General features: G+C 47.6%; 1 long non-coding RNA gene across 2 annotated transcripts in view; it reads left to right on the top strand.

Moving 5' to 3' along the window:
- LOC146435613 (uncharacterized) overlaps nt 1-18986 on the top strand; it is a 56264-nt gene extending 37278 nt beyond the window's left edge. For both annotated transcript variants that reach the window (XR_014853032.1, XR_014853033.1), the window contains 2 exons: nt 16036-16322; nt 18926-18986. This is a non-coding gene — a long non-coding RNA (uncharacterized LOC146435613). The remainder of the gene's footprint in view (nt 1-16035; nt 16323-18925) is intronic.
- The last annotated feature ends 3668 nt before the right edge of the window (nt 18987-22654 follow it).

Below are 22654 nucleotides of genomic sequence, written 5' to 3' on the forward strand. Positions count from 1 at the left end.
GGGGTGTGTCCCACCTTAGTGCCCTGCTACTGGTTTAACTTACCATTCCACTTGCTAATTCAAGATGGTTTGGGGTTTTATGGAGCCAAATCTTTCTCTATGAATTTTACAGGTGTGGAATAGAGGTTTCCAGAAGAGAAAGTCTGACTTTCTGCCCTCCAGTTCACCAGGCAGGTCCTCTATGAAGTGAGAGATCTTTTCCTGCGTTACAAACTGCCTTTCTGGAAGCAGTGATGTGGTGCAAGTAGTCTCAGTCAGCGTGTGGAGAGCAGGGGGGCTCTGGATGTGCAGCACTCCTCTTTCTGTGGAAAGGAGAATGTGGCTTTTCTGGCTTTTGTGTCCAGTTAAAGTCTCCTCTGTCCTGCCCTGCAAGAAGGGACCAGGAATCAGTTTTCATGTTTCAAAAGGTACTGGGAGGAGAGAAAAAGGGGCAAAGCTGAATATCACCAGTGTCTTATGCCTGCAGTGGAACAGACATGGATGATAACCCTTCTGATACCCCAGTATCTGTAAAATGCAACTAGCCTCTGGGAAATCCTTAAATAAAAAAGCATTTTCCTGCTTGATCTTTACCCTCCATGCCTTGGCCCTGCACCCTGCTAACTGGGGGTAACATCCAGCCCCACTGCCTCTGCAGCTTTCAGAAACCTATTTCCAACCTCACCTTATGTGCAGTGCTCTTGCAGGCAAAGGGTTACTTGTTAAGGTGCAGCTCTGACTAATTAAGAGTAACAGCATCTTTCCCTGCAGTGAGGTTTGTTTTTTTTTTGAGAAATCATCACTCCAGAGCATGACCCTGAAATAACTGCCTGGGCCAGACTTGGGTCCCTGTGCATTAACCCTTTGCTCCAGCCTGGCCTCTGAGACCTGCTGCCTTTTGCTCCCAGCTGAGTCCTGCACTGTGCTGTGATCCAGGCTGCTGCTGGCCGAGAGCTGCAGCCAGGATGTCTCAGATGTACTTGCAGGTTGGAGCAGAAATGAGGCAAAGCCTCCATGTGTCTTATGGTTTTGACCCCAAACAATGCGCTGACGGCATAAATTAGGAGTTGGCTCAGCCTCACTTGAAGCTCAGCCCAGGTTTGCTTGAAACTCAGCCTAATTTTTCCTGAAAGAAAAGCTGAGTGGGAGAGGAGTTCTGGGTCAGGGATGGGGTGCTTGGCAGGTCACAGCAGCCTGAAGAGCTGCAGTTCATCAGCCCACAGAAGCAGGGCTCCCTGTATTTCTAATTTCTTGCCTATGCAGAGCCATGCAGACTAAGGGGATTGCTTCTGGCTGCTTGTGGATCATGAACACACTTAGGCACCTAAAAATCCACCCTGATCAATCCCCCTGGGAAAAAGCTTTATTTCCCCTATTGCTGCCTTTCCATGCAGGTGCTGTGTGTGCTGGCTGATGACTGCACCATCTCCTGGAGGCAATTCATATCTTTGGCAGGGCTGCACTGGGAGAGAGTCAGGGATCTGTGTGGACACTAATTCCCAGAAATGGAGAGGAAAAATGACAGAAGAAGTTTTCAAAGTGGCTTGCTGCTCTCATGGTTAGCAGCTGGGCCCTAAAACAGGCTGTAATTTTGAGGGCTGGTCTATACTTCCATGACAGGAGCAAGCAGCCAAGCTGGGGTAAAGCTTGCAAGCTGAAAAATCAAGTAGAACTGGTAAGCTTCCTGTGTTGGTGGGTTCAGCCTCCAGGTTCCTGTTACGCTTTCAAGTGGAGATAGAAGGAAATGCATGGATGGGGAAGGCACTCATGGAAATGGGGGAGTTCAGCTTGTACTGCTCCAGTGCTGTGTGAAGGGCTGCTGGGTGCTTCCGGCAGAGGGGTCCAAGGGGTCCAACAGTGTTTTTTGGCAGCTCTTGCCTCAGTAAAGCCCCTTTGGATTCCAAGCAAGCAGTTTCTACATTCTGCTTTCTGTAGTAATTTTTGTTTTATTGCCTAAGGGTGAGGGTTCCTGCAAACAAGTGAAACACAGGCAGGGGTGATAAAAGGTGCAAATTGAACTGGCCTCATGCAGTCCCTGGGAAGCAGCAGTGGATGAAGAGACTTCCAGCTCTTTTACAGCTCTCTCTTCTTTGTAGTAAATTGAGCTTGAGGTGTTACTGTAAGGAAAACAATAATTTTTTGATGGCTCCATTACAGTTGTGACTATCCCCTGTGGAGAGCCTTATGGACTGGTGTTTTCTGTTCATTACACCTTGCTTTGCCAAGACCTGGTTTCCTGCTGGCAGTCTCATGTCCTCCACCTTTGTTTTCCTTTATTTCCCTAAAAAAATAGGAAGGTAATTATATTTTTCTTGCACCCCTGCTTATCTCTCCTTACCCAGGGAGACGTGCAAAAATGATGCGGGCAGCAAGGAACTCTTGAGCTCTCACCCCTGGTGCCTATGGCCCCCCTAGATTTAGGCTTTCCCCCTTTTTTTTCTGGAGGAAGATTTTGGGGAAAAGGAGGGAGGGAAAGAGAGGATCCTCTACTCATCCCTAACCAGGAGACCCAGGGTCCAATGCTGCACCACATCTCTGGCAGGAACTATAATCCTAATGGGGCATCTATTCCCTGCTTGCCTTTGGCTTATCTTCAGCTTTGGGCTCTAGCAGATGCTTTGCAGCCTTTCCACAAATGTTTGGGAAGAGAAGCCAAAGCTAGGCTCTTTTGGCAACATTTCCACAACAAATCCCTAGCTCCCAGGGAAGATGGATGTCATTACCCAAGCTGAGTCCATGGAGGGATCCTCAGGCTGGTGCCAGGGGCTGCTGCTGGGGGCTCGCCTCCAGCCGTCTGTGTGAACTGAGGAGGAAATAAAGGCTCTCCCCCATCCTTGCCAGCTCTTCTTCTCTGCAAAGAGCTGAAATGCTGGCTGTTCCAACAACCAGACAGTGTAGCAGGAGATCCCTTTCCTTCAATGCTATTTGCTTTGCATTTAGTGGGATTTAAGGTCTCACTGTGTCTCTGCTCTCTGTTTGTTTGGACTTCCTCATTTTGGCAGGGCTCCTTGCTACTTGTTTCTTCCCTTTGAAGGTCTATGTTCAGCCACAATGAGTGGCTTCTGATTTTGGAAGCAAGAGTGACCTTACTGAGTTGCGTCCAGGCTGCAAGGCTAACGTGAAACAACAGGGAGGTGACTCAGTGCTTTCAGTACATGTTTCCATGTTCCCAGCTGCTGTAGGAAATAAACAGTAAGTGGTTAACATCAATAGTAAGACACATATAGAAGAAAATGTTGTCCTAACAACGTTAAATCTATGGTTTAAATTGGGCAATGGCAGGAAATTTGGAATTAAGGATGGACGCTTGTCTCACGCTTCTCTATTTGCCTTGGGAAATAAAAATAATTCAGGTACAAAGTGAATGAAATGGCACTGGAACTGCCATATTACCGCATTTCCTGGCTTTTATGGCAGGGAACGAAGAAGTAAGAATAAATGAGGTCTTTTGTGTCCTTCAGTTCAAAGTGACGGCAACAAAATCCATCCAGGTCTCAGGAGTCAACAGAGACCAAGACCAGTTTTACTCAATTTTATCACTGTGTTGTGTAGCCATGACACTGGAAAGGTTCTTCCTTTGGGGGCAATTATTTTTGTTCTTTTAGTTGAGCAGTTTATTGAGGTTTTTTTTTTTTTTTGTTCAGCTCCACTGGGACTACTTGGATGTCAGAAGACAGGTTTAGTCCAACAAAATCCCCTCCCATTTACTGAGGTAGAGAGACTTCTGAAGAATAGAAATATTTCCAGGTCAAAAATCAAAGTGAAGTGGATGCAGTCTATTTGTGAGCACTGTCTGGGCAGAAGGTCTGAAACTCTTCCACTATCCCGGTAGGTCTGTAAGTCCCATGTGTTCCAACAAAGTCACCTTCTGATGCTCTTGTTGAGGGCAAGGAGTGTCTGTTCAATGATCAACTACACAAAGGTCAGTGGGATTGTTGCAGAATGTGAACTGCGGGATAGGGGCCAAGAAAGTCAACTGGATGACTGAAAGGTTCAGCAGCCTTAACAATTGAATTGTTTGGGTATTTCTGGTGGAAGGTGCTAGTCCAGGGGTATTTAAAAATCCTGTTGACACAAACCAGGATTCAGTTCTGTAGGCTGGAAATGCCTTATTTGTCTGCTGTTCAACAGCTATCCTGGGAGATCTCTACAAACAGCCCATTTCAGGGTGTGTTTTAGGATGGTTCCTAAAACCTAAGAGAGGGAAAAATTAGGTTTGAAAAGTATGTTAGCATGGCCCTGGGTCAGAGATACATCGGGGGGAAAAAACACCATCTCAGCATGGAGGGGTTTGGAACACAAATAGACACAAGTACCAGGGAGGCCTTTGGACTGGAAATGTGTCGTGCATGTTACATCCTCTGCTGTTTATCCTCCTTTTTCTGAAGAGCTGTCTGTGGAAATTTGGAGATTATGCTGTTAGCTGAACAAACAAAAGGGATTAATGCTGGGCTAGTTCATTCTTCCACCCTCCACCCATCTTGGAATTCGTTACCATTCATTGCCACTAACCAAAATAACATGGGGACCAGCCGAGCACAGCACTGCTTCCTCTGTCCCAATTTCGCTGTAGAGGGAGATTTGTCCATGAAGACCACCAGGTGGGCATAGCCATAGGAAAGAAGGAGCCAAACTTCCCCAAAACAGCTTGGTCGTGCCAGGATCCCAATACATGGCTAGCTTCTATCTGAATTCCTTTTTACTAGAATCAATACGGAATGAGGGATGTTAATTTTATGTTTGCCTGTACGTATTTAAATATGTGTGCATGTGCTCACATTTAGATGCACGTTTGTCTGTGGCAAAGATCTGAGCTTGGAATCATCTGACTTTTGGGCATGAAGTCAGTTGAATTGTTACCTGAGTCTGCTACAGTCCTGAAAACAGCCTTTCTCTGACCTGTTCTTCCTGCCAGGGTCAACTGGAAGAGCCACCCTTGAGGGTCCTTTGGTCTTCCACCACACACTTGAGGTACCAGCCTGAATTGGAGAGATGATGGAAGAGTAGCTGCTACATTTCCAGGTGCCAGGAAGGGTGAAAGCAAACCTCCTTCCACTCTGCCTTTGTGGGGGGTAGCAGGTGGGATGTGACATCTGAGCTTTTGGATGTCTAGTGACATAACTCCAGGCAGTTCATGGAGACACTCCTTTCCCTCTGTAATCAGTGGGAGAGCCAGGGAGCTGCTCTACATGAGGTGAATCACTTATGAGCCCACCAGAACCTCAGGGAGATCCTCAATGTGTGGATAATGCATGTATTTAATGCATAACACCAACTTTCCTCCATGCTGACCTTACCTGCTGCAGAGCTGGGTTGTGACCAAGAAGGCAGTGAGGTCCTGGAGAGCAAAGCCAGCACCTGGCTCCCATGCTGGCATTCCATGGGGATGTCTCACAGCCCCTCCAGTGCCAAGGCTTCAGTATGCTTCCTGCACCACTCACCAGTGCCAAGATTTTGGTATGCAACTTGAGGTGGTCTGAGAATTTAGCTGCCTCTAGGCCATGGTGCCTGAAGCAGGGATCCAAAGAATTGGTGTGCATGCGCTCTTTGACCGCTCAGAAAATGTTGCCGATGGAGTCAAATTCTTTCCTCCAACTTGCACGCAAACAAGCCACTAATTTCACTGGCAGTTGAATGTGCATATCTGAGGGCAAAATTTGGCCAAAAGCCTTGGAGCAGAAGTTTTAGCATAATCACCCAGGAAAAAAAAAAAAAAAAGGGTGGGGGGGAGATTGCAAGTGGCATTTTGCAGAGAAGGAAGAGAGGATAAAAAAGTAGAAATCAAAGTGTTGAAAAGGTTTCCAGCAACAAAACTCTTCTGAGTTTTTTAAACAGCACAATAACTATTGATGGGTAAAAAATAAAACAGGACAGCATATCCTCTTGAATTTATTCTGGTCCCAATAGGCTGCCCTTGGCATTTTTTTTTGGAAGAAACCCTTGAGTAAACACGTTGTCCAACATAGAAAGACACTGAGCATGTCATAGAAACAATTTGTAAAACATTCTGGGAGACACACCAATGCTGTCAGGGCCAGGGAGCTGCTTAGCTTCACTTTGATTTACAGATAAATACAGTATGTCTGGGGCTCCCAGTTGCCGACTGTGCGGGAGAGCTCCCGATTACGTGCTGTGTTCTGACTCCGTGGGATTAATTGGGACCACCAGGAAGCATGGCAGCGAGAGTAACCTTCCTGATTGCATGCTGTTGTAAGGACTAAGGAGGAGAGCTTGTGTGGAAAGGTGGGGCTCAGCTTCTCCCATCATGGGACTGGGGACCTAGCGTAAGATGAAAGGTAAAGAGGACATGGTAAAATTAGGATTTTCTAGATGTTCCCATGCAGGCAGAGTTCTGAGTATTAAATATGGCTGTGTCTGCCTGGTTTTTAACTGTGATGCATATTTTTAGTGTTTTGGAAGGTTTCTGTGGGATATTAAAGTGAAGCAGGTGTCCAGATGAGATATTTTGGTTTTTATGGCATAATGAAACCTGTGTAGGACTTTTGCCCTTCAGGCCTGTGGTGCAGCAAAATAAATGCTGGAGTGGCCTGGAAAGGGCTGGGTGAGACCTGGCTTTTATGGATGAGGGGATCAGTAGAAGAGGGATGGGGCTGTCTGAAAATGCAAGTGCAAATATAACTCATGCAGTGATTAACTGGGGTTCTGATGGTTGTTTTTTATTGGACTTTCCCTCTGGAAATAGCTACTTCAACACAGAGGCTGGGACACAGCAGGAGTGTGTTTCAAGTGCAAATAAATGTCAGTTATTGGTACAAGGTCCCAGAAAAGCTGGGATAAGAGAAAGGAGAAGGGAAGCCAGGAAGTTTTGCCATGAAAAACAGCTTTGTGCCGAGTTGTTTATTTATTTATTTATTTTTAATATGTCTCAGCAAGATTATGAAAAAAGTACAAGCGGATCTGCTGAAAGTGTTGTAATACTGAAGAGAACCTCATGTCCTGCAGATGGAAAGAGAGGAAAATAAGCTCTGCGTGTGCATGGCGGGAATGTGGGTGAGGTGACGTTAGCTGGTAAGAGCACGAGCTACTTACAGGTGATACTTCACCATATCACTCTCCTGGTGCAGGACAGTTCTGCACAAACCCTTGTCCCTGAAGAGATGTCAAGTTTTTGTCCAGCTCCAAGTGCTCCTCGACATGCAGCAGGTTTGGATCCTGATCTCAACCTTGCTGCAGTCCCTGATTTTTCTAGTCCTGATCTTCAGCTTGCAATGTCTGCCTCCTGTGAAAGACAAGACAGCATCACCTTCTACCCCTTGCTTGACAGCAAGTTCTACACACCTCATACAGGAGATTGCCAGTTGGGAAGAGGCATTCCAGGGACACTTCAGGTTTCCAAGGCTTGGGAAGTAGTGTGTAAAAACGCCTCCTCACCCCCAAGACAGCTAACCATCTTTCCCATTGTACAATTTCTTGCAGCTGGGGGGATTTGTCAGTGGGTTGCTATTCCAGACAGGTTTCTGAAAAGTTTCTTTATCTCTTATGAAGGTCCTCTGACCCCAGCCACAGGGATTCCCCTTGGTGCACCTGCAGCAGGAGCTGCCATGTGCAGGGTACACTGGCTGCACAGGCTTTGCCATCAGAACCTGAGGTAATGGGGCTGGAATTCACTGCCTGCCTTCCTCATGGCTGTCCTCAGCCTCGCTGACATCAAAAACTGAGCAATGACACCTTTCCTTCCCGCTTTTCCCTTTTGTTTTCCTTCTGAAGAGGCTCAAAGAGTGTGTCCCTTCCATGGGTCTTCTCTCCACCAGCTCACCTCCCTCCCTGCCCTCAATCAAAGACAGCTGCCTGGAAACATTTTTGCTGTTTAGCTGAAGTGAAAACACATGGAGGTGGGGGGGGGTGGAGAAGGGCAATGTTTAAAATGTAATTACTGTCAGTTTGGGTAACTTGGGTTGAGGTGGGGAAGAGTGGTGTGTTGAGCATGGGGGTGCATGTATTCACAGGGTGAGACACCCAGAGATGGTGGCTGAGGTGAAGCACCACAGCCCTCAGTGGTCCCTGTGAAGAACAGGCTGCTCCTTGAGAACAGGAGCTCCTTATCCCAGGTATCCAAACCACTGAGGCTGAGCCAGGTGCCCCTTGCTTGGAGATGGCAGTGAGGCTGAAGGGTCTCTCTCACGACAGGGAGGAATGTCCCGGGCTGGCAGTGGGGCTGAGGGGTCTCTGAGGGGACAGGTAGGAATGTCTGGGGATGGTGGTGGGGCTGAGGGGTCTCTGAGGGGAGGTGGGAATGTCCCGGGCTGGCAGTGGGGCTGAGGGGTCTCTCTGAGGGGAGGCGGGAACTGACTCAGCTACAGCCGGTTCCAACTGGTTCCAGCCGGTTCTGACAGCCCAGCGCAGCCCCTCAGGCCTGCTGGTGTGACACCTTGGAGAAATTGAGGTAAGGAGAGGGATAATGGTGGAAAGTAGAGAGAAATGAGGGGGAAAATAGTGATAAACATTCCAGTGAGCAGCAGGGGGGTTGAGGAGGAGGTGGGGATCCTCCCCTGCCACCTGTGGAGATGCCATGATGGGGCAGCTATGTGGCTCTGGTTTTCTCCTTTCCTGCTGAGGCGAGGAGTGTGAGGGATGGTGTGGGTGACAGCTGGGCACCTCCAACCCGACATAACCTGCATTTGGGTCACATCATTTGTGTGAGGAAAAGGTGGAAAATGAGCCCAGAAATGTGAGTTTCATCTGTATGGCTGTGGGTTCAAGAGACAGACCTCACTGCTGGGTCCACACAAGGCTTTTTAGTTCTGTTTCCTCACTTCAAGGGAAGTGTTTGGGTGGGTTTTCAGTTTCAGAGCCCTAGATGCTCTGATGACAGCACAGGTTTCTCTTATCATGTAAAAAACCCTGTAATGTGTTCATTTTCTGTGGTAAGATGGTGTTTTGTCTAAGACAGGAGGAAGAAAAGTTGCTTTGGCATTTGCAACTGATAATGTATTTTTGGAGGCAACTGGTTTTGACTATACAATAGATTTGATAGATTTGTGTAAAGTTAAATTAAGATAATGTGATTTTATTGCAATTGTGATGTAAACTGAGACATAGCTCTGCCAAGAAAGGTATCCCTCCCTCTGGTATATTGTAGAATTGCATATAGTTTATGACTGTGCAGATTAGTTGGCTTAGGGCTAAAAGTGGATATTGAAGACTACTTCTTTGGATCATTGCTTGTGGTTTTGTCCTCATGAGGCTGGGAGCATGAGGCAGCTTGATGGACTTATTTTCTGTTAGCACAGCTCTGTTTTTTTCACCAGAAGCAATATTTAACTGCTTACTCTCTGGATTCAGATTGAAAGAGGAGTGATTTAGTTTAGGAAAAAATTCTTCAGTGGATGATGAGTCACTGGCACATGTTGTCCAGAGAATCTGTGACTGCCCCATCCCTGGAAGTGTTCGAAGCTAAGTTGGACAGGGCTTGAAGCAACCTGATCTAGTGGAAGGTGTCCCTGTTCACGGGAGGGGGTTGGAATGATGGTGTCTTTAAGGTCCCTTCCAGTCCAAATCATTCTGTGATTCATTCTGTGATTCTATGTGCTTTCAAATGCTGCTCCCCAAGAAAGCCCTCTAATGATTCTTTGGAAGGGTAGCCCCAAGAAATCTGCCCAATGAGAGTACTTATGAAATGAATTCCCTGATGGAAGGAGGCTTGGATTGCCAGCAGGTGCTTCTTGGCATGGTAGGGTGGGAGTGAAAAAGCCTGCAAACCTGCCCCTGTTTAGATGGAGGCAGAGCAAGAAGAGGGAGCTGGTGACCCTGTTGTGGTAGGCAACAGCTTGGCTTTAAGAGATTGATAAATACATTTGCTGCTGAGATCATACCATTTCTTGGGATTGCACACAATTTATATAAATGTGAGCTCCAAGCCAGGGTGGGATTTTCAGTGGCTCTAGCCAGCAATGGTCATGAGGACTCTCGTTGATGCTGAGCTACATCTGACATAGACACAGCTGTGTGGCCAGGAAATATGCTTTTGTCAAAAAACATGTTTCATTTTTCATTTTTTCTGCTGCATTTGGGCTTTTTTCTCATCAAAGCCATCCCTGTTTTCCTTCATTCTTCCAAAGGCACCAAACAAACAAGCCTTCAAAGTGAAACAAGCCCGAGTTTTTCTTTCCCTCAGGAAACTTGTTTTCCATATTTTCAGAAACCAGTTCTCGCTAGTCGCTGCTGCTGGGCCTCCCAGTCCCGTGCAAGGGGAGCATCAAAGGGGACAGGGCCTGGTGGGAGCTGTTTGCAACCTGGGAGTGTTTGGGGGTGGATTTGGATTCACTGTGCTGCAGTCTCCATACTTTTCAAAATGCCAGGTTTGGGGGAAAATTGCTTGAATTTGACATGGATCCTACTGTGTAGCTGCCTGGTCCTTCAGACTTTTTTTTATTTTATTTTATTATTTTTTTTAATCCAGTGGAGCAATGAGCATCAGCCCTGGAGCTCTCTTGCACACCTGCAGTTATTGCTCATAGTTTAACATGTCAGTTCTTCTACATATGTTATTTTTTTCACATCTGCTTTTGCACACATTATTTGATTTACTCCACAGAGGAATCCAAAGACTTGGCCACAGCAGCACAGGAGTCAAAGGTAGAGCCTGTTAGGATCACAGTGTCCCTTGTGAAGTCAGCCAGGAAAATATTGCATGCCTGCAAATATCCCAAACAAACAGAGGGCAGTTTCAGAGAGGTGTGGGTAGGGAAGCGAAACCAAAACAAACTATTCCTTTCAAGTAATATATAGGCTTGGTCTTTGCTAGTGTGGACTCTGTGTAATTGTTTGGACCTGAGCTGAAGTGGCTGTAAAGTGCAACCACTCAGATTTGATGGTGGTTTACACTTCTTTGCTAAATATGTGTCCCTACAAGAGGTACTGGGAAATGGAGACTCGGGAGATGCGTGGGTACTGTTAGGTTGTGTAGTGGAGACCTAGCAGCAGATCTGCTTGTCTCTGCTGGGTGTTGCTCAACACCTTGGCTTATGCCCACAAGAAACGTGCCTGGCTGTGCCACTCTGTCCCGGCCAGCCACTGTGATCATGTTCTTGTAATGCAGTGCTTGTTACAAGGCCCACCAGAGCTGAGTCCACCCACTCAGCTGTAGCATTGACTTTAAGGTGTGGGCTTCACTAAAGGGTTTCAGAAGTGATCTTGCCCATCTGCAGCATGACAGACAATCTTCTGACCTTCTTTGCAAGCTCTGGCTGTCCAGAGATGATGGCTCCAAGAAAGCTTGTTTTTAATCTTTTCCCAAAGAGCTAATTTTGGTCCCATCAATGCTGCTAGGCTGACAGAGCCCCTGAAAACATGGAGGAACTTGGGAAGGTCAAAGAATTATTGCAAAGGGATGGCTGTTCCTCTATCAGCTTCAAAGCATTAAGAGTGAGGGAGGCTGACTTGTTGGTGTCCCTAAGGGCTTCTCAGGTCTCCCTCAGCACCACTCACTGCCTTTCCCTGGATGACAAATGGCACATGTGTCTTGGAGGTGTGAGTTGAACACAAACTCACTTTTAAGTGATGTCCTGGCTGACAGGAGCCTTTCCAGACCTGGAGAAGGATGTCTTCATGGGCATTATGAAATTCAGGGCTTGCAAGGTAAGGGTTTGATTATTTTGGCTTGAAACTTTTTGTGGCTGACTGTTTAGTCATCCCTTTCTTTCCTTGACCCTTGCTAGCAGTTTATCTTAAAGCAACTTAGAGTAGCCTTGTTTCCCTGAGGAGCAAAGGGAGGAATACTCCAAGAATGTAAAGCATTCATTGATCACCAAAGACCACCAAGCAGTAGAATGGCAGAAGTGGGAAAAACACCAAGTTGTCAATCCATCAGACCACAGAGCCCTAGAATTATATGCGCCTTGCAACAGAAAGGCTAAAAGGACAAAACACATCACAGGGACTGAGAGAAAGCCACAGACTGTGTGAGGTCACCCTCTTACGCAGGTTACACATGTCTCTGCTGCAGATGGTGGGCATCTTCCAGGGCTGTCTCCCTGCAAGTGGTCAGCCCCTGGCATCATGCCTGCCTCTGAGATCTGGTTTCTGTGTCTCAGCCTGAGCTGCTATTCCCACCAGTTCCCCAAGCTGAATATGTGGAACAGTGCAACTTGGAGACCTGCTCCCAGCTACGTTTGGGGGCTGCCTCAAGGCACTTGCCACCTTGCCTCACTAGTCCCTAACAAAGCAAATGACAGCTCAGGCTTGCTGCTGTCAGTGGCAGCATTTTAACACCCTGTGGCTGTCCGCAATGTTAGTGTGCCATGCATAGCGTGCCACTGGCCATACTCTGGCTGTAACCTAAACCAGCCTTGAACGTATTCTTGATTCTGTCTTGGCAGGAGACGAGAGAATCCAAATCCAAAAGCAGCATGGTGTTTGCTTTGTTAAAATTGTTTTTGATTTGGGATAGTGTTAAACAGGTTGACCAAGCCTAGCAGAGAGAGTCGCCCTTGGAAAAGACAACCTGAAAGGACTTTCCCAGGAAGACCAATTCTGAATGTGGCAGTTATAAAGCTGCTGCAGCTGTCGAATAGGCTTCTAGGAAAAATAACAGGACAGCGGGGCAGAGCTGACAGCTGAACTGGTACAGGTGACAAAAAGCGATTCTGCTGCCTCTCCAGGGACTGAAGTGACCATTAGCCTCTCACAGGGTGTAAAAAGTCAAATTGCATGCCAGAGCATGCTTCGGACAAAGCTGATTTGGGACCTGAACGCACTGGGATGTCTGCTGGTGAGTACAACTGGATTTTCCATCTGGAAGGCATGACTGTCTGGCCCAGAAGTCAATTTAAAGTACAAATTAGATCTGGCTGTTTGTCAGAGTTTCCTCCTCAAAATGCAATAAGGACAGGGTGGTTATATAATGTAAACCATTCTTGGTAATTTAGTGGTCCTGAAACAACAAACAAGACAAGGAGGGAAAAATTGGTTTGCAGAATTCAAAGCCAAAGGAGTTGGGCTGAGGAATTCAGTCCACATGATCCAGCAGAGATGTGTGCTGCTATTCCTGTACGTCTTGAAAGGAAACTGCCACCAGATCCTCTGCTATTTTCTGTCCACAGGGCCCTACTGATAGGCGTGATATTTCAGCCTCTGTGCTAAAGCCCCGTGTTCCAAATATGCAGGGACAGTTGTGTGCAGAGCCAAGCAGTGTTCCCCACTGCTGGGGCGCCAGTGGGAGGCAGCTCCTTCCTCACCAACACACAGCAAAGGCAAACCTTCATGGATAACATGGGTTGTGGTGACTTTGCCCCGATCCGTTGCAATATCCACTGACAAGGGCAAGGTGGGCAGTTCAGGGAAGAATTTCTTCACCAGAAGGGTTTCCAAGCTTTGGAACGGACTGCCCAAGGAGGTGGTGGAGTCATCATACTGGAGGTTTTCAAGGAATGACTGAATGTGGCAGTTAGTGCTATGGTTTTGTCAACAAAGAGGCGATTGGAGAAAGGTTAGATTCCATAATCTTGGAGGTCTTTTCCAATCAAAATGATTCTGTGATTTGCAAGGTGGGTGGTGGGCAGCAGTCCCTGCAAAGAAGAGGTTCCATGCTGTCTCCCTGCTGACTGCTCTTAAAGCAGAGAAGTTTACTTTAATTACTGTATTGGTAGCAGCATATAGCCAAATTAAAAAAATTAGAAATATTTTTTGAGCCTGAAGGAAGTGAACCACCATTTCAGGCTGATGTTCTTCAATGGCCATTGTAAAGGTCTGTTTACTACTTAACATTGATCTAGTAATTATATATGCTTTACTTCCTGCTGTTTGTAATCAGCAACAGGCCTCTCAAAGCAGGTACAAAACACGCACACGAAGTGGATAGCACTCATTTATTGAAGAGAAAGAGGAAGAATGTTACAATGCATCAAGGTGTGGTCTCACATGCCTGAGGTAAAAAAGGTGCGCTTGGCTTAGCCATGTGGATAGTGTGTTTTGTGGTCAGAGGACCCAACTGTCTCCTCACTGGGAGCTGTCGCAAGGATTCCCTTTTTCTGGACTGGCATAAATCTTGAGTGACTACATTGACGTCAAGCTGGCATGAAACCTAAGTGGCAAAGACTAAGGAAGCTAAAAAGAGCTTTTTTTCCATTGACTTTAATGAGTCCCAAATGAGAAGGATTGGACCTTTTCTCTTAAAACAAGTTTATTTATTGGCACTTGGCTTCAGACACGCCCCTTGGGTGCCCAGCCTGGTGGAGATGCTACATCCTGGAACACTGCAGCCATCATGTGAACTGGTGCCCAAGTGTGCCTTTGGGATAGAAAACCGTCTTTCCATAGTTCCCTTGCAATGCTGCTTAAAGGAAGTAAGCCCCCGGTGGCAGCTAAAAACCAACAAGCTGGAAGAGACTCCCTAGATGGCTGAAGGTTTACTGATAAAGCTGCTTTTATTAAATCCACCCTGCCAGGGAGGATTTATATCAGGTGCTATGAAAGGAACAGTGATGGGAAGGAAAACCCTGACATGGAGCCATGCTGTTCTCTGACACCATCAATCTGCTCCCAGGCTCACATCCTTCCTCCTTCACTTTGCTTTCCTCTTCCTTACGCTGGAGTGCAGGGTTGATCCATGGGGAGCTGTGGTGTGGGAGGCAGAGGACACAAGTGAGGGCTTTGCCCTGTTCAGGGGAAACAGTGGCGTTGTAGAAGGACATTAGCGGTGCTCCTTGTCTCCTGGCTTTCCTCTGCGAGTAATTTCCAGGGAAATTGAACCCGACTCTGCTCCATTAGCCACTAACCTCTTGTCCGCTGGGCCTGTCTTTTGCATTAGGATGGAGCAGAGCTGCTTTGCGCAGTGCTGTCAGGGTCTGAATCAACTTTGATAAAAGACCAAGTGTTGGAATGAGAGGAAGTATTTACCTAAAGTTGTTTTCAATTTCCTGAGCTTGCTGTATCCATTCTCCTTCACTTTTGTACTCCAAAACAATCGGTCTTCTGGGGGAGCCTTGCTTCATTATTTTTGCTTCCCCCAGTGCAGTTGACACTTAGACTGGGTTTCCCAATGCTCCCAGCTCTGATTCATTAACTTCAAGGTTCATACAAAGCCACTGCGGGTTTCCCGGCTGCTTGCGCAGATATATGCGCCTGCCCTGGCACTGCAGGGTTTGGTTTTCTTAGACAGAGCTGTGCCACAGCTCTGCCTGCCTCCCCTAGGCACACAGCATCTGGTCAGCTCTGGGCTGGATCCAAGATTTTGGGGTTTCCGGCTCACGCTCTATGGTGTTCACCCTACATATGTTGACTGGCTGTCCCAGGTTGGTGGCAGCTTGAGCCTGACCTGCATCTGCCAAAGGTGAAGAGAAAGGCTTTTCTTAGTGATGTGTGTGGAAATAGGTGGTGGAGGATTAATGGGAACCCTCTGCCTGGCAGAGGTGAGGGGGAGGCAGGAGGAGGGTGAGCTTTGGGGTAGATGGAAGAGCCCAGCTGTGCAGTGAGGCTGAAGGCATTCAGCAGTAGCTTCTCACTAAACTGTTTAATGGTAAATCTAAATGCAAATCAGTGCTCTGGCTTATCAGTCCCACACGTGCCAATGCACCATGGTGAGCACCTTGGTGCACAAGTAATTAACTGAGTATACAATGCCTGAGCTTGGTTTTAATAGAGGGAGGTTTTCTGATCAGCAAGGGGCCGAGGGACTAGCTGTTGGGAGCAGAGGAGCTTTTCCTGAGAGCTCCAGCCTTGTGATGGAGGACGTTGTGCTCTGATGATTTCATGCATGAAAATCTCACCCTTATTTTTCCACCTCGATGAGAAGGTTTTGCGTGTTCAGTCTAAGAACCTCTTTACTACAGCTAAAGCTTTGTACTGCTCTGGCTGTGCTGAGAGCCTGTAGCAATGCTCTGCACCAGGGATTTCCCAGGTTCACCAAAACAGTTTCCAAAGCAGCTCTCCTGGTGCAGGCACATCTCTATCCTGAGCAAAACCCATTTCCCACAGGCTGCTGTGGGAATTCTTAGGCTTGCAAGATACTGGGGAATAGTGCCGCAGGGGTGGAGGCTTTTTCTTGTCTTATTTGTAGCAATGTCTTTCTTCTTAAATTAACTTCTCTTTTCCACCCAGGCTCTGCAGGAACCAAGATAACAGCAAAAAACAGGCTAGCAGAGATGACCATCTCTGCAGACTCCAATGGCACCGAACACAACCCATTAAAAAGCAGCTCCAAACAAGGGAGAAAAAGGCCAGCAACAAACAAAAACCAAAACAACTGCTGGAAAAAAGTAAAACTTCTTCCTGTGAAGTGCTTCTTGGCTGTGAAGTGCTTCTGCTGTGAGAAAAAAGTTCCTCCATGAAGAAGGGTGCAGAGCCTGGTTTGCTCAGAGCCATTTCCCTTGTCATCTGAACAAAAGGTGAGAGGTTAGTTGAAAACACAAGGACAAGCGTGGGCAGCTTAACTGTGTGTCCATCACCTGCTGTCTTGTGCTCCCCTCCAGCAAAGCCTTCCCTCTGCAGGGTGTGCTGGAGAAGGGGTGGCCCCAAACTGTGCAAAACCTGGGTTTGCTCCATCCTCCCTTGGAAGCTCTGACCCAACCTCTGCAGGAGCTGCTGGTGGCCAGGCTCCCACCCCTGACACAGCCCAGCTCTGCTCAGTTGTTCTCACACAGCTCTGGGGCTAGGTTCCCACCGCTGCAGCTGCATGGAGCCAGTTTGGCTTTGATGGGAGGGAGGCAACAATGAGCTCAGGCATTTTAGGGTTATGAAAATATAAAACCCTACCCAGATACTACTAACTTCTTTCTTACTTCCCTTGCTGCTACCAGTGCTAGGAGTTCATATTGTGCAGTGAGCCCCTTTGTTTTGTAGGAGACCGAGTGATTGAAAACAGCCATGATATTACTATGCATGGACAGTACATTTTTTCCATGTATTTTCATAACCCTTTTCCCAAAGGATCAAATGTGTCTTTATTCTATAACACCACAATGGGTTAGAGCAGCTCCTCAGGCAGGAATTGTTCTGCTCCATAGGCTACTTAATACTTCCTATAAACAAATACCAAATTAGGTAGGTAATACTCAATAGTGCTGACCTTATTTGCAAAGTATGTGTAACTGCATCTCAGAAAGACACAAGGGTGGAGATACCTGTTGTGAATGCGAGGTTGAAGATGACAAAATACTTGTAGGGTTTTGTTTTGTTCTGTTTTAGTTTTTGGAGTTGTTTGTTTGCTTTAGTTTTATTTTATTAAAAAGCAAGGGTATGTGTATGTATAAAACTGCATTTTCCACAAAAGAAATTCAGGGAAGCTTTGATCTCAGACCTCTGTTGTACTTTAGGCATCTCTGGTACCTAAGCCAAAGTGTATATAGTTGAGAAAGAAGTTGCACAATAATGCCATGGGGTATTTTTAAGTATGCCATGTCCATGCTTGCTTTTTGTCCCTAGTTAACACTGTGTAATTTAAAAAATATTGTCTAAATTTGAGCCATGACATCAAGACTCCACAGCCAGAGCAGGACCCTTTGGTCCTTCACTGTCCCTGGCATGGGAGGTTTCCACTCTGCTTGCCCTTTGAGAATGGGCTGCTTGGGGCAGACTGGATACTGTGGGAACCCTAGACCTTGCCTACTCCATGGGCCCAGTGACAGATGCTGCCAAACTGTTATGGAGGTAACATTTTTCCACTATAAACCTGGCAGCCTCTGGGATATAGAGCAGCTGAGGACTGGGAAGGTCCATGACCAGGAAAGGAAAAAAAACCCACCAAAATCTCTCTGCCCCAGTATCCCATTTGTGTGAGAGTGTTCTGACCTTTCCTCACAAGGGCCCTGAAAGCTGATGTGAGTTTTTCTATTCCCCCATTGCTATTTCTCTCAAGCAGCCCCCCTAAGATGTTCTACTCTCACTGCCTTGCCTTGGAGGGATGTGGCTGCGCTTGCCTCAGCCCCTTGCAGTGCTCCATCTGAGCAGCATTTTGCAAAGGGATGGTCTGCAGACCATGTACTTCCACTTGCAGCAGTTCTTCCCACCCCCTTGTTTTGTTACCCTCCTTCCTCCTCTCCTCTCTGCTCAGAAAACATCTGTTTCCAGATGTTGTTCTTGAGTCTAATAAATGTAGCGAAAGGCCTTGAGTTAATATATTTACAATAGCTGGAGATGTCGGCTGCTAGTTAATGGCTCATTTGAGCACTCCAAGACCCCCTTGTTTCCTGCGGGGGGAGGGAGGGGGAAATGAGAAGAAGAGAAAGAGAACTGGGATGGGGTTTTTCTCCCCAGTAAATGGTCTGAAAAGGGGAAGGTTATTGGTGGGATTAAGCACATGGCCACCTCTAGGCAGTTGGCTTCAATTTCCAGTTAGTGACAGGAAGGACACATTATTTTTTTAATGGAAGGTTGTGTTTAAAGTGAAGGAAGGTGAGGAAATCCTGCTGCTGTTACCCATCCCTGGTGAAAACCTGTTGTAGATACCCTGCTGGCTTGAATTGTGCTCACAGAAGTGTGAACCTCACCCGTGCCCAGATCTATCAATGTCTGGCCTGTGGCATGGAGTGGTTCATGACCACAGTACCTACGTCGGGTCAAAGAGGATTTATGGTCTATTGCAACGAGACCCCATTGTGCCCTGTGAGGAATCCCCCACATATTGTTCTCCTCTGTGAGCACTGTGTGTCTGTTGCAGAGCAGTGCTGGGCAAACTCTGTAAGGTACTTTACCTGTGCATAAATGTCCCTGGGAAGGACAAAGTACCAGTGCCAGCTTGAGACTGACCAAGCTGGAGTCTTGCCACTCCTGCTTGAACTGATCAATTGACCCAGTGCCATGTGCTTGATGTGAAACTTTTTCATTGTACAGAGGAGTTTCAGCTGCTTTGGAAGGTTATATACAAGTTCTGCTTGCTCCAGCTCATTCTGTGTTTGTGCTGAGGTCCTTAACCACCCTGGAGGACCTGTTAGAAGTGGTGGAAGTATGTGGTTACTGTCCTTGTAAGGAATTTCATCAACCTCCCCTACAGCCTCAAGCTCAGCGTATGGAGGGCATTCTAAGAGTCACCAGTCAGTGAAATCACTCCTGATTGCAAGTATCTGTTTCGACTCGACCAACTTTGAGAGTCATGAGCTTGCCAGGAGGACTGGTTTCAGGCCAGCTGAAGGCTGGGCTGTGCTCAACTCAAGGAGCGCTGAGATGATTCCACGTGCCAGGCCTGTCTCTGGAGGCAGCTTTTTTGTTGAGCAGTGCTGCAGATCCGACATGCGCAGTTGGCTCAGGTTTGTGTCTAAATTAGTCCATCTCTATTGGCACGGGATGACAGGGCTCCTTAATGCCTCATGGATAGAAAAATTACCCTCCTGCACATCTGCAGCTAAGGCTTCCGTGTTAAACCCATCTGAGTGCAGCTCCCCAGCCTGCAGCAGCTCTGACATACCCTTTAAATGAGCTGATCAGCTGGAGAGGGGCTGGCGGGGAGGCAGGAAAAGGCACTTATAGAGTCATTCAGGCAATGCTCGTGTCTGGACAGCAGGATCTGTATCACAAATCAGCGTGAAAGAGCAGAGAGTTCTCCCCAGCCAGTGTGGGGAAATGAGATGAAGACACCCAGCAGATTTCAATTTATTAGCTTAGAGGGTGCGTTTTTATGATTTCAGTGCTTGGGTTGGTATAAAGGTGGGAGAGAGAGAGACAGCCTTAGGTGGAACTTTGTGTGACACAGGCAACTGTGTAGTCATCAGTACTTCAGTCCCAGTCTATAGCTGCAGTCATCAGTACTTCAGTCCTAGTCTGTAGGTAGTATACTGCAGCATTCTCTAGGACACTCAGCACCTGGTATTGCTAACTGGTATTTTTCCCTAGTATATCTCTGCTTCTCACTCTATCATCAGCCTCTAAGCATCTCCCTGTCATTTCTTGCTGTCCACTTATTTGCTGTGATTGCAGGTGGTATCTTGGGTAACTCTCATGGTTTACCTCTGGCAGAGCCACAGCCTCAAAGAATTCTTTTCCTTTTGTAAAGAAATAGGCTGCTAACACAGGGAGAGACCAGCCGGGAGGTAGGAAACCAGGGAGGCTACACCTCCTAAATAGACACCCTTTGTGTGCCGTGTCTGTGGGTTAGACATCTCTGCCCCACTCCTATGAAAAACTGTTGAAAGGCTGCAGCCATCAGAAGGGTGTTTTCCATGCATGCCGGAACAGCAAGGCAAATTTGAGTAGTGAGATGACAAGAAACCCACTAAAAGAAATAAAGAAAGGATTTCCTGCCTCAGAGACGCTAAAACCCCATTTTGGGAAGTGAGTGGCTGTGAAAGGCATGAGGCCATTTAAAGAATTGGGGCTGTGTGCTACTGTGCCCTCTGAGGGTTTGTCTGGTGGAGGAGAGACAGCTCGTGCTCGCATTAACCTGCTCCCAGAAGGTCTATTTCTTCAAGCCCTCTGAAACAGAGACCGAGCCAGAGATGAATATGAGTTTTCTCTGCCAGTTAATTTCCAGCACAGACTGCACGCAAAATCTTCATTTAAAACGTGTAAATGACAGCAAAAGAGCCACGAGGGAGCCAGATTTTAAGAGACCAATTTGTTGCCTCGGTTTTAATAACTGTGCGCCATGGTGAGCCCTGTGTTGCTTCGCTGCTGAGCGTGCTCACGGAGAGGATGAAAGACCGGACAGACACAGGCAGGGGCTCAGCAGAGCCTGCATGTCACCCTGGAGGATAAAATATTGTATGTTATTCTCAAAAAAACTGGGAGAAGTGGTCCTCCCTTGCTCCCGAAGAACAGAAAGGCTTTGTTTCCCAGATGCATGGCTCGGAGCTGCCCTACTGCATGTTTTGGGGAGACTGCTCCCTGCCAAAGGGGGTTGTCCGTCTGGTGCCTGGTGGGACATGGAGATGATGGGAAGTTCTGCTTCACTAGAGGGCCTCAGCAGATTAGTTCCTCTGAACACCCTTGGCAGGTTGTACCCCCAAATCAAGCCCCAAATGTTTCCCCCCTTTACACTGCAGCTTGCCTGCCTGGGGTGTTTCTCCCTGCTGCCCTTTGCTTGTTTCTTGCAAAGCCCTGAGCTCTTGTTTCCAGATGTTTGCCTCTGCTTCTCATCCTGCCTGACTGCTCTCCTCAAAGTGTCGGGGTCCAAGTACCCTGCTGCTGGTGCCTCAGGGCTGCCCCAGGATCTGCGTGGGGGACGCGACAGCCAGTTTGTACCATCCCATAAAGTGCTGTCGGCTGCCTGGAGGAAAGGAAGACGCAGGCTGGTGTGAGCCCAGCCTCTGCTTTACAATCTCTTTCCTGCCACTATAAATAACCTCGGCAAGAGTCACTTCAAAGGGAAGGGCTGGCGGTGGAGAGGTGGTTTGGGGACCGAGCGGGACAGGGGCGTCCCACTGCCCGATCCCACCCCGGCGCTTTGCATAAATAAATAAATCATGCAGCAAGGGAGAGGTGGAGAGAGAGGGCGAGCAGAGGAGGTTACTTTGGAAAGCCGCGCAGCTCGCTCATCCCAGCCCCGTAGTTCGGAGGGAGTGTGTCATGTTACAGGGGAGCCACGATCAGCCAGAGCACAACGTCGCCGGAGCAGCTGAGAATTACCGCTCTCTAATGGGGACTTTCATGTGCGAGCTCCTGGCCAGTCTGCGAAGGAACTGAAACTGACAGCTTAGAAAGAATCAAAAATCTACCAGCGAACCAAAAGACTGAAATACAGGAGGAAAGAAACCCCAAACTTGATCAGATTATTTTTTTCCCTCTCGCACGCTTTACTGCAGTTGGATCCCTTTTTTTTCTGCACCCCGTTTATGTGTGTGTGGTTTGTTTTTATTTTTTAAAGACCCCCCCATCCACTTTTGTCATTATTGCTGTCACTTGTGATTTTCTGGCACTGGGATCCCATTGGACGTTCTTTTTCTATGCCTTCTGGATTGTGCTTCTTGGAGTAGGAGTGAAGCTTTATTTATTCTATTTATTTATTTATTGTTTCTCAGGACAGGGAGGGAATGTTGGAGGAGAAGAGCTGGAAAGGCGTCGACGAAGCAGCTTTTGACAGGGGGTGTGTGGCTCCCCCCAGGACCGGCGATGGGGAGAGATGCTGCCGCCTCCCTCTCCTGCTGGGCTCGGGGCTGCCTGGCGTCTCACTGCTTTCTCTGGTGCTGAGCCTCCTGCTGTACTTTCGGACCTCCGACCTGCAGTCCCGGGTGTCCCACTTGGAAGCGGACAGACCCACACAGCTCCCTGCCTGGCTCTCAGCAGACCAAATGGAGACAGCTATTTTGGGAAGAGTTGACCAACTGCTCAATGAGGTCGGTGTTCTTTCATTTTGCATGTATAGTTTGCAGTACTATAAATTTTAGGCACATGTGTGCTTGGATAGTCACGTTATCCATTCTTTTCCCTTCCTTAAAAACATATCTCTGGACAAGTGATGCTGCTGCTAGATTGAATTCCCTGTTCCTTCAGGTCCCTCCCACCTCTCAAACTTGCTTGGCGCTTACTTCTCTCTTGTCAGCTCACGCTGTGCCTAAAGCCTGCATTTTGCAGAGGAAAACCTCATCCCTGGTCCTGGCAGGGAGGGCAGAACCTTCAGCCCTTCTGCTCAGGGGTCTTGCCTGCTGAAACAGTTAGAATTAGAGCTAGAGTTTAAACCTGGGGATTCAGTGTGTGTTAGAGCCCCAGGAGAGGGACAGGCAAGGCATGTCGCAGCCAGCATGGCTACAGGAGGAGGTAATTGCAAACACACTGATGTTGTGATGGGCTG

The sequence above is a fragment of the Lichenostomus cassidix genome, chromosome 6 (assembly GCF_008360975.1).
Source record: "Lichenostomus cassidix isolate B80296 chromosome 6, HeHo_3.0, whole genome shotgun sequence".
NCBI lineage: Eukaryota > Metazoa > Chordata > Aves > Passeriformes > Meliphagidae > Lichenostomus > Lichenostomus cassidix.